Consider the following 12,394-nt stretch of genomic DNA (forward strand, 5'->3'; position numbering starts at 1 on the left):
GAGGTATAGCTTCCATTGCAACTGGCCTCATAGAACAAAAAAGGTGAAGCTCTTTTATCTTCCCTTCCTGAAGACTATGAGATTGAAATGTTTCATATGAATGACTAAATAGTGATCTTCTCAGCTGCAGACTGCAAGTCAGCAAGTCTCCCCCCCACCCCTTCTTGTTCCCTGTGCTTCCCATGCTTCTGTCTGTGGCTCTATGCATCCTACCCTCTCAGTGCTTCCCTCCCTAACATTTCTTTCCCCCCTGCTGCAATCTTGTTTACCTGTACCTCTACCTCTATTTATATTTACTTATTGAGTGCTTGTAGCAGCATGAGAATGTGCCTGTATGCTGTACTGTATGCTATCAACGTTTGTACAGTTAGGACACGCAGTAAAGTAAAACAAAAAAACTCCCACTTGTGCTCCAAGCATGCTTTCATACCCTTGCACTGTCTGGCACTCAGGCTCTTTGACTGCCTTATGTATCACATATCCCACAATAGAGTTCTAAGATTGTAGAAATTGCTTTCATTTGCAGACTACCTGATAGGTAAGCTATGAATTATCTCGCTCTTGATATGTTTTCTGCAATGTATTGCTCTGTCATCTGTTGTATCTGAAAGAGGGCCGTGATCGGTACAGTAGTGCTACACTTAGATATGTCAACCTGTTGACGGGTGTCTGCGTGCCTGCTGAAGGACTCAAGCACATGTTGTCATCCTTGTGAGAAAGAGAGAGAAAGAGGGAGATAGAGAAGTGGAATACTAGCGGAGGTCTGGCTAAAAAAGTACAGATGTATTATTCACTTTGGCTGCAGCTCCAGTTGGACGTGACTGAATTTACAAAGGAAGGAGGGGAGACTACAGCTGTTACGTAAGCTTTTCATAAAGACGTCATTAATGTTGATGCATGATGCGGATGCAAACTGTGTATAACCGTGTGTGGAGCAGGCTATACACGCACATGCACACGCACACGCATACACAAATACACAACCTACAATACAGAGCTGTCTGCTAATATCCTTGCTAATAGGTGTAAATAACACAAACAGTTTATTTTGATATATTTGCATTTTTGGACAAATGGTGCTTGATTTAAAAAAGAAAAAAACAAGACGGTTAAATGAGCAGGAAAGTCAGCCTTGTCACATTGTTACCATGGCAACAGCATTTCAACTGCTTTGTGTTGCACTTAATGATTTTCATGGATTGTCGACCACTTAGCTACATGTTAAATAGAGTTTGTATATCACAGTGGATCACAACACAGACTATTCAGTCAGGAACACATGGCTAGATTATATTAATGATAGCTATTATACTGTAAGTTGTAAAAGGCAGTGTTTCTAAGATTGTTCAGTTGAGATTCTGGAGTGTGTTTGCTGTAGGTGAGTCGCTGGCAGTGAGGCATTGATGGGATTAATTATCCGCAGTATAATTTCCTCTGACGCATATCCCAGCACTACAGTGAGGTGGTTGATACAGAGACACAATACATGCTTGACAGAACACATCAGCAGCACACAGGGTTGGACTGTGGCACCCCAGAGAATGAGTTCAAATCATATCAGTTCATCTCTGTGGAGCTACAGAGCCTAAGAACACAAACAGAGAGCACTGTACTTGCCTCCACAATCCTCAGGTCTCCGTGTGCTGCCGCCAGCTGTCAATCAGACAGTTTGTTTTCTATCTTGACATTCACTTGACACGCTCTTTGGCTCAATCTGTGTCACAAGTTCTCGATTCCTCTTCATTCTCAAATCCTTGTCTCCTAATTCCTCTGCTTCCGTTTCTCCACAGCAACAACAAAAGATGGTGCCCGAGGGGACCGATCTATGTAAATATCCCATCCATAATTCAGACGACGGCAAGACTTTGTGTTTATAGTTCCAGGCTATGTTATATATACACAGATAGACAGATATCCATGTAGATAAGTATAGGTCGTGAGCAGTATGTGCATGTTTTAATTTCTGTGAGATTAACTCAAGAAATTAGTGTTTTTCTAGTTGATAATCAGAATACTTACTGTCAATTAGAAATATTTGCATTTCTTCTGCACTAATTTAGAGGATGTCCTGGCTGGGACATATACATTCTTCCCTCACGTGGGCTGAGTTTAGATTACAGGAGTTTTAAAATGCCAAACGACTTAGAAATGTACCTGCATCACAGACTGCACAAATGCTCATATTACAAAATCATCAGAAGTTACTTACCACCTTCAGCATTTTATCTCTTTAACATGTATCCTCAAGCTCTTTCTCTCTCACACACACAGACACACTTGTGTACTCTAGCTATCACAGATATATTTTCTCTATCTCCCCAATGATACTCTGCTACACTCTTAATTTTTATACATTTACAGTCGTCATTTTACCGCAAAAATTAAAAAGGATGTAAATGTTGTCAGGGTTCAAATTTTATCTGTAAGAGTTATAGTTGAGCCAGCTGTTTTCATTATAAAACTCAAAGTCCAAACATTGTTTATTCTAGGGCCAGCGTTAGTGATTTAGACTGAAAAGTATACCATACTTTTACAGTACATAGCAATCTTGACAAGTGCAGCTATAAATGAAAGGTTCACAATTTTTCAATTCTGCCTTAAAACAATACAATGTATGAACATATTGAATATATACTATATATATATATATATATATATATATATATAGCACTCTCAGTTAGTCAATTAATGTGGGTATCTTCCAAATTTTAAGTCTTTTCTGTACAAAATGTTCTTTGCGTTTCCAAGTATTTCCTTGTTAAGCTGTAATGAAAGGATAGTAACACAAAAGGGGTTCATTTCACAGTATAAAAAGACTAAAACTTTGGAAGACATCCACTTGATTTAGTTAACTCAGATGGCTGAAGCCTCATGTTAGCCGCAGATAAACTTTGGAACAAGGACTGCGGATATTTTTACTTACATATGGGCACTTAAGATATTGTTTTAGGACAGTATTTGAAAAATGTGAACCTAACCTTTAAAGTATAACACTGGTAGTGTTGTGTGTTTTATCCTTGATCTACAAATTGCACATTATTGCTGACCTTTTGGTAGAGCATTAAAGAAATTGTTAGTTTGGCTTCCAACCCTCTCAGCAGCCTTTTGTTTCTGTTCATTTTACTATAGCTTGCAGAAATCTGAAATCATAATGAATTTTGTGCCGCTATAACTTTATGATGTTTATGTTTTCTTGTATGGTAATGCAGTTGGGAGCAGGGACTGTTTTGAAACTCTGCATTTTAAGATTATTTGATTTCTGAGTTTTACTAGTGCAAGCCAACAGCAGGGAAGTGATTGTACATTTTAGGAGCAGTGGGTCAACAAAAAAGGTCTAATCGTGCCAATATAAAGCTTTATTGGAAAAATCTACATCAATAGGGAATCACACGTGTTTGTGTTAGTCATAACCAACTGTGAACCCTAGGATGCACTACTGTATCTATAGCAATGTAATTAAATCAGTAATGTCATATGTCTCTTACAGACAGAATAAAGTCCAGCACCTGTGTGGCTCAACATGCAGGCCACTATCTAATCTGTTTCAGCCTTATTAAAAAATAACTCACCTGCTGCACACTCAGGCAAGTAAATGTAAGCAGAAGAACAAGAGGAAAGAATGGTAGCCCTATCTATTTGCCACACCAGGTGGGAAATTCATAGAGGTGATTCACCACAAAGTCGACACAGCACAATTACTTTTCGGGGGTCAGCGTCGCCCCTTATAACAGAGTATCCCATTGCAATGTCTCACCAAGTCCTGCACACTACTGCAATGTTGACAAGAGACAAACATGCAGCCTCAGGATGCACTCATGCTCCAATAACAGCTTGTTTAATTTTCTTTCTTTCTTTCCTCCTTAGTCTGTTTGCATGAAAGCAACAAACTCTGTTTGTCTAAGGCACTACATAAATAGACTATGCATGAATAAATAATGTGTATGATAATGTGATTTGGTGCCTGCAGAGAGTAGGCTGGGAGGGGAGTGTCAATGTCATATCAGCACTGTAAGTTCTACTGTGCTTACCTGACCTCTCGGTACCCTGAAGTGTGCATTTTGCAACATATGCAACAAAGTTTTAGCATGCACCGATGGACACTGAGTGAATATGCTTTACTTTGTTTTAAACAACTGGCGATAAAAAGACCAAGAATTCAAGAGACAATATATATATATATATATATATATATCAGATAATCTCACATGTATGAAGGATTAGTGTTTTATTAGCCTAGTTTACAATGCAAATTTAATGTTGGCTGTTCAAAAGTAGAATATGACCATTATATAATGGGAAAAAGAAAAGGGTAGAGTGTGTTTCATGCGTAAGCACAAAATAGTTGGCATCTACCTGCACAAGTGAAAATGCTTAATGTGATAGCACACTCAGACAATTTTTAAATACTTATTTCCTCAGATTTAGGCAGAAATGCTGACACAGTGTTAATTTCTAGCTTCTCTGGGGCTTACACAAAAGTCATAAACAAACAGCACGAGTGGGTGTTTATGACAACATTAATGAGGAACTACTCTGGAGACCAACAGACAAGCAAAGCAGAGTAAAGTTGCCAGACCTATTACATTCCATCATTGTCTATATCGTTAGCAGTTCTCTCGTATTCGCCTCCACATCCTTCTCCTCATGGCAGACTCAGAAATAGCCAAACAGGCTGGGACTTTTTTGTTCAGAAATACAGTGAATATGTTTGTTATGAATGAATATTGTGAATGTTTACTCTGACGTTGCGCTGTGCCAGCCACTGCATGTCATTTAAACATATTTGAAAATCTCTTAAACCAATCAGAATCATGAATGGGCAGGCCTAAATTGCACAGTGCTCCTGATACATTTACAGTAGTACATGTGGCAAATTAACCTGCTGACTGACTGGCAGGAACAGTGGAAGGAAGCAGAATGTAGTAGTCAACCAGTGGGATGCTTTACCTCAACAGTCCACATCTGTTGAACAAGACTTTATTATATGTCATATTTTTTATATTGCATGCTTTGAGGCTGACTTTTACAATTGGTGTTATTTTAATGGGCTGTGAAATAATTAATATTTACTGCATACCAGTAAATAAAAAATGCAGGTAGTGTACATTATTAATATGCTGTTTTATATACCACATAGCCGAATGCAGCATGTGTATTTATCCTCCATGTCCAAATAGCAGCTTTACTCCACATCCCTCCCACTGCCTGACTCAGATATGACAAAGCTAAAATCCCAGCTTATGTCAATAATGGATATAATGTTTATTGTTTTATTCAGTAGAATTCCTGTTTAAGTACAGGCCGACTCTAAATCTGAGCTAAAAAGGAACAATCGGTAGAGTAGTCAGGTTATAGTAACTGTGACACAAGCAAGTGTGTAAGTTTTCCCCAGAGTGAACAAGCGTTAAGCTATTTAATTGGGGCAATGAGGCACACTGCTGAATCAGCACCACATTAGTCTAGGAAATACAGCTGCCAGGATAGAGATTACAGATACACACAAAATAGTGTCACTTATTAGGAAGAAGACGGCATTTAGTAGTAATGTATTAAATGTGAACAAATACCAAATCTTGTTTTTAGATAGTATAATATGTTATATCCTTGCTTTTTATACTCTTAATTACAATGGCTAATGTGAGAGAAAGATTTAAATTCTCTTTTGCTACCTCTGTGAATTTCTGTTATCTTTACTGCAGATACCGCTGCAACACAGACCCTCTTGGTCTCCCTCCAAGCGCTTGTCTTAATAAATGTTATACTTTGAAGAATGAATAGACCGAACCTCTACTGTATTTGTTCATTTAAAGGTCACACTATAAATTAATTCTTCAAAAGTTCCCAAAGGATGAGTCGTGATCCTAAAGTGTTCACGACTTCATCCTGAGTGTATGGTCAGCTTTGCCAAGTCAACAGTGTAGTAACAAACACTTTTTGTTTTCCTGTATCTTTAATTGAATAGGAAGTTACCTTATCTGAGGACCATCATGTGTAGATTTGTATATGTCATTATGGCATCTGTAAACTTATTTTCACTATTTGTTAGTAGATATATTTGATAATCCTTTGTTCTCAGTACTGCCAAAATCAGAAGTTTCAATTCCTACATACAATATAGGAGCTTTAATTACTGAGAAATGTGTTGAGAAAAGTTGGAAAACATTGCCCTATGTAAAGGTCATTGTTTTTATTGATTAATAACTCACAGAATCCATGATGGAGCAAGATACAGTAGTGGACAACACAGTTATTGTACCTTATTAAAAATAATATAATATATGAATATATGAAAACATTGAGGTTTGATATTTTTGGCTTTCCACACGGATATTTATTTCTACACTACAACTAAGAATGGATAATATGACATTATATACTATCACAAATTAGAAATTTACCAACAGGGTATTTTTTTAATAAATCACCAGAATTGAAAGGGAAGTCTCTTGAGAACCAGCCAGGAGCAAAAGTCCATAGAATTCACAAGTGTAGAGTGAGCACACAATTTTCTTCTGACATGTCGTTTTCTCTATCTGCCTAAAAAGTCCAGTTTTGGTTAGACTCTACTACCCAGGACAGACAATGGCACTGAATACCGAATAACAAAGAATCATCACAGGTTCGATCACTATTTCCTTTCCATGGTACCCATCTGCTACCGTCAGCTGGGTCATGTCTCCTGTCGAGATGTTGTCAGGTTGGACGATCTGTTCCGCTAAGCATGGTGGTTTCACAAGCTTACAAAAATAATGCACTCCAACCTGAATGTCAGTATTCAACCTGATTACACTGGAATCTAAGTTATAGTATTTGTAACATAGTGATTGAACTCGTTATAATTTATAAAACCAATGCTCAATTATGTTGCCCTGACATTAAAGATTGTCAAAAAGGACACTAAAGATTGCACTGTGACTATCAGTAGACTTCCTCATTTCTGTGCAGGGGACATCAGAACTGCGCACCACATTAGCAGAGAGAACAGTCCAGTTTGGCTGGCACATGCAGACAGTTTGAGGGTCATATTGGGTGCAGGCGGGGTTATGTAAAGACCTTGCATGTTTCGTCTCGTGGGGCACAGAGTAATGTGCCAGCCTGCTGGCCAGGGCTGATGTTGGCTAGGATTCATACAGACACCCAATTTCTCCCATCATGTTGCCTGCCAGCTCCCGAAATGGCTCTTCCAGGAAGCCTGATGAAACCCAAATTAAGGACCAGATAAGTTGTGCCATCCTCCACATACAAATAATATACTATATAGTGGTATTGCCAGATGTTGCAAAAAGTTGGTAAATTTACATTCAAGAACCTTTAGTCAAGAATAGGATCAGGTACAGTAACACCAGCGTGTTAAATGCTGTGACAGCCAGACAGTGTTTCTGTTTTATTGCCCCGTCTCCCTTTCTCGGTTGTATCTTTGTGTGCTGCACTAGAGATTGTTTCTTTACTTCCTTTCTCAATGTTGGTTAAATGTCTGGAAAGTGTCCAGGGTATTCCACAGTTGCCCTTAGTCGATGTAATGCCGACTCAGGAACAGCAGCTACTGTAAATAACAGCTCAAGCATCCAAGTTATATATTTAATCATTATGATGATGAATTATATTTTCTTGTTTGCATTGGTATTCTGCACTTATGCTTACAGTCTTGTGTTTCACTCCTGATTTGTGTGCTTAACCTTACCCCTCCACAGCTTTGTACATCTAAGTGACATACAAGTGCATTATATTGTTATATACTGTAGGCAGGTGTGTGTATATATGAGTCATAGTTCAAATACTCAGACCTCTTTCTGTCACTCAAATTTAGGATTTGTATAATTATTTGTATATAATAAGTATAATGGCATGGATCTGTTGTTACAAGAAAAAGCTAATATTAAATGAAAACACTTGAGCATGTTAATACTTATTAAATGTAGAGCAATCTTCTCAAACATCATATCATATTCGTTCTATCATTAGCGGCCCAGTGTTATCGCTCAAGGCCATTGTAAATGTATGTGCCAGAACAATAGATGGGTTAGAAATAAATAATGCATACTGGTAATAAAATGATAATTCGTCACCTGTCAAAGAGTGCTCTCTCTTGCTTTCCCAGTTGGCAGTCGTCTCCCTTTCATCAGCTCCCTCCAGCATGCGTTACACTTCACTAAGGTCTACTGTATAGTGCTCCTCTATTACCGTCTGCAGGTGTTTGTCAAATGAGCCCTGATGAAAGTAAGTCTATTGGCCTGTATGACGTGCCTTTCACCTCCAACCAGCTCCAGCAGTGTAGTGCTCCTGTGTCGTACAGCATTGTTATTCCTAATCCTTCTCACTACACATAAACACACACCCTCAGTCGGTTGTCTTATATCAGTATGCTGTGAACATGAGCCCGCAAGTCATTATCTTAGACCCAAATCTAATTTTACAGCACGCATACGAGCGACCAAGCGGGACAGGCTGGGGCATTGGACTGAATAAACAACCTAGAGGTGTTGCATTTGTGGTTAACCTTAGCTGTCAGGCACGGGAGACACAGCAGGATGCATGCTCACATACAAACGCACATGTATATACACATGCAAACAATTGCAGTAATGAAGACAGATGCATACATAGCAACGTTCTACCACTACTCAGCCAACCATGCATTGTCCAACCTAGATGATCCCATAGACCCCTCTGCCAAATGTCCTCCCTTTGCTTCCTCCTGGCCTCAGAGCCTTCTGCTGTTGCCTCATTGACCATCATATAGCAACAAACCCCTTAATGTTAAGTACTAAAAGACAGCACATCTATCCTCCTTTGTATGAGGAGAATTTTCTGGTTGCACTTGTCTGTCTGATCCACATTTTTGAGCTTTGTGTGAGTGTGTGAGTGTGAGGGTCTGTGAGAGTCTGTGTGCGCCTGTTCTCCGGGACCTGCAGTATGGCCTTATGGCAGCTATTAGTGTTAGCTTGCTAATCCACTGGCTCGAGAGATAATTAGACATTGCACATCTCATCAGGCCCGGCCAGCATACATTTACAGCTGTCTCTCTCTCTCTCGTTTTTCTCAAAAGGTAAAAAACATAAGTGTTCTAAATGTTATAACAGGTTAGAGTGCTACAATGTGAATCAAAAATGGCAACTAAATGTTACTTACGTGTTGTAATAAAATGAGTGCCTCCTTAATGTCCATCCATCTATTTTCATCGGTTTATCCGGGGCCGGGTTGCGGGAGCAGAAGGCTAAGGAAAGTATTTCAGACGCTTTCTCCTTAGTCCCCAGCAATGTTTTTCACCTCTTTGGTGAGATATATAATCTATGCAGCATGTTTTGGGTCTACCACGGTGCACAGCTCCTTCACCATAATGGTCCAGTACAGTGTTGGGCTGTCTTGGCTGACACGCCTCTTGAGTGTTCCGTGGAGGTTGGGGATAGTGCCTGTGGAGTGGCAGACTATGGTGGTGGTTCCCATTTTAAAAAAAGGGGGCTGGAGGGTCTGCTCCAATTATCGGGACATCACATGGCTCAGCCTCCCCAGGAAAGTTTATCCCAGGGTGCTAGAAAGGAGGATCCGACCGATCCAGGAGGAGTAATGCGGGTTCCATCCTGACCAGCTGTGTCCATATACTCGGTACAAAGTCAAGCACTTTGTTAGTGGGTGTTGGCCTCTGCCAGAGTTGTCCCTTGTCACCGATTCTGTTTGTGATTTTCATTAACAGGATCTCAAGGTGCAGGCAGGGTGGAGAGGAGAGTGTCCGGTTTGTACAGAATTGCATCTCTGCTCTTTGCATGCATGATGTGGTTCTGTTTGCTTCATCAGACCATGACCTCCAGCACGCACTGGGGCAGCTGAGTGTGAAGCGGTTGGGATGAAAGTCAGTATCTCAAAGTCTGAGGCCATGGTTCTCTGCAGGAAAATGGTGGATTGCTCCATCTGGGTTGGGACATTCTGCCCAGTACTTCCCAGGAGTGCAAGTACTTTGGGGTCTTGTTCCTCCTCAATATATTGGTAATACTAGAAATGGCTCCTGGCTCTGTTCTATCGGTGTTTGTGAGTAGGATGTCACAGGCCTCAGCTGTATGTGTAGTATGATGTAATGGCTAGCAATCAGACATGCAGGGAGGTAGTCCTTCGGCAGTACAGATGACCACACGTAAACCATCATTACAACAGGCCAGTATCAGCCTCCCATCTCTAATCTGTGCCATCCAACTGCCAAAGCATTGGTTAATATGTCCTAATCTCCCCATGTTATCTCCTTAATTGCAAACACACACATTGAACCTGATGTGTGTCACAGGTCATGCCCAGATATTCAGGAATGGTCATTTCCCTACAATCTGTGGTACAAATCTGATCCAGCATTACTGAGACAAACTTGTTCTGACTTGTTGAATATGAGTGCATGTTTGTGGCAGCTACTTTTGTAAACTGACAGAGCTTCATATACAAAATACCACAACCAGCTGTGTTGCTTGGGGATCTTAGCCTTAGTAATATGATACGGGTTCCAGTCATTTGCACTGATCCTTCAATCGGTAGCAGATGGCTCAGTGCAATCATTAATTCATCTTAAAGCATGACCTCTGACTCACTGCATGCCACATTGGATCAATCTGGCTATATGGCCTGATAGAAGAAGGATCCCAGAGAGAACGAGGGAAATTGTGTGATTATTCCCGGTCAGAGAGAACGAGGGACATTGTGTAATTATTCAGTCATTCAAAGAACGACGGAGGAACAACAGAACATCTTCCTACTTCCCTGAAGGAAGGGTGTGGAAACATTTTGCCTTCCCAGTGAGTCAGTTATGTAAACAAACAACAGAAGTAAAGCATGTGGGCTGCAATTTTACCACAAGGTTAGCGAAACAAGGAGTTTATTTATTTTATTTATTAGTTTTACTTTTATTTATTTTATTTTAGCTAAATAAAAGTAATTAAAAACACTGTTACTAGACACAGTACTGTGATTACCAGTAACCAGTATAGTTATCAAGCATTTGGCTGGTGGCTGGTGTTAATATCTTGGCATGATGTAATGTCCACAAAGGGATTAGACAACAAAGACATGTGTTACTGCTGCAGACTTGATTATGATTTTGAAGTTCAATGCTATTCTGTAATAGGGTTGCATTTGATATTATATACCTACTAAAGACCACAGAGAGCCATTACTGCTTTACTGCTGTGTTTTGTCCTACTTTTTCATTCCTCTGTGAGGTTCCTTATCAGCTCTGCACAGCTCCTCCCACCTGCTAAATACCAAACACTGGTCCACTACCATCCATTGTCATTATGTTTCCATTGATTTCTCTGTGTGCTGACTTTCCTAACAAGCGCAGGGATTGAAAGTGAAAAGTGAGAAACTCTGTGTTGGATAGGGAACATGACCTATTTACCCACGCACTCCCATAAGTTGAGTCATGTCCCTTTCATGTCATTCAGCTTAGTTGATCTTTTCCACCTAACACGTTGGGCTTTTGAGTACATTGAAATAATCCATGCCATACGGAACCATGCAATTTCATTCTGATCTTTTTTTAAATATAAATAATCATTTTAAACTCAAGTGTAGTGCCAGAGATCGGAGATGTAAAACCAATAAACAACCATTCAACGCTTTCTGTAGGAAGAACCATTTTTCTCCATGCAGATTCCCTGTCTCTCAGATCTGCAGTCAGGGGAATGAAACACTCAATACCTTCCTCGAGGAAATGTATCAATAGCAGGGAAAATAGAGAGTGTGTAACCAGACTTAATGAGCTTCATTAATGTTCACACAGAGTTCACTGCACTGCACATTTGACCTTGTTGCATAATATTCACAGTTATTCTTGAGGCCAGACAAGGGATGTAAAAGGGTTATTCTGAGGACAGGGACCTGGTTAATAGAAATAGAAAAGATCAGGGTCTATTACAGATACTTGGATGAAAGAGATGACAAACGCCTAGACAGGAGTTCTCACCAAGTGAGCAAGAAGTGCCCATCACCTAAGACAACAATGAGTCCTAAGATAGCAACTCTTAAAAAAGAAGCAAGCATGACCTTGTGCTCTCGTGCCAGTCTCAGAGCTTTCCTTTGTGTCTCCAGTAAGAAGACAGTTTAAGCCAGCTGGTGTCTGAGATGATGCCTTTAATCTCACTACATTCCTTTCCTTGATGTATCATACTGGAAAAGATAAGTAGGACAACATCACTTCACTTACTGTATTCTGGGACTAAGACTGCTCTTGCTAGAAGGGGTATAATTAGCATGGAGTTATTAATACAAACTTTCAAAAAGTCTGAGCTTCTTTATTTTGGCTGCAGCACACTTCCTTGACTTCTCTTTGATACCAGATGTCCCTCTTCACTGTGACAAGAGCCCATTTTCTGGGTGTCTTCTGGTTAATGGAGGAGGGATAACTTGTAATAGAATA

The 12,394-nt window shown here is 39.9% G+C and overlaps 1 protein-coding gene across 4 annotated transcripts in view; it reads left to right on the plus strand.

Moving 5' to 3' along the window:
* The window catches only part of fgf13a (fibroblast growth factor 13a), a 99,305-nt gene that overhangs the window by 49,563 nt on the left and 37,348 nt on the right, over positions 1 to 12,394 (plus strand). Inside the window, exon 2 of one of the 4 annotated variants that reach the window (XM_039813556.1) lies at positions 1,791 to 1,827. The exons of the other annotated variants lie outside the window; for them this stretch is intronic. The gene's annotated coding sequence lies outside the window, so the exon portion shown is untranslated. The remainder of the gene's footprint in view (positions 1 to 1,790; positions 1,828 to 12,394) is intronic. 4 annotated transcript variants of the gene reach the window in all.

Source organism: Perca fluviatilis, chromosome 10 (genome assembly GCF_010015445.1).
Source record: "Perca fluviatilis chromosome 10, GENO_Pfluv_1.0, whole genome shotgun sequence".
Taxonomy (NCBI): Eukaryota; Metazoa; Chordata; class Actinopteri; order Perciformes; family Percidae; genus Perca; species Perca fluviatilis.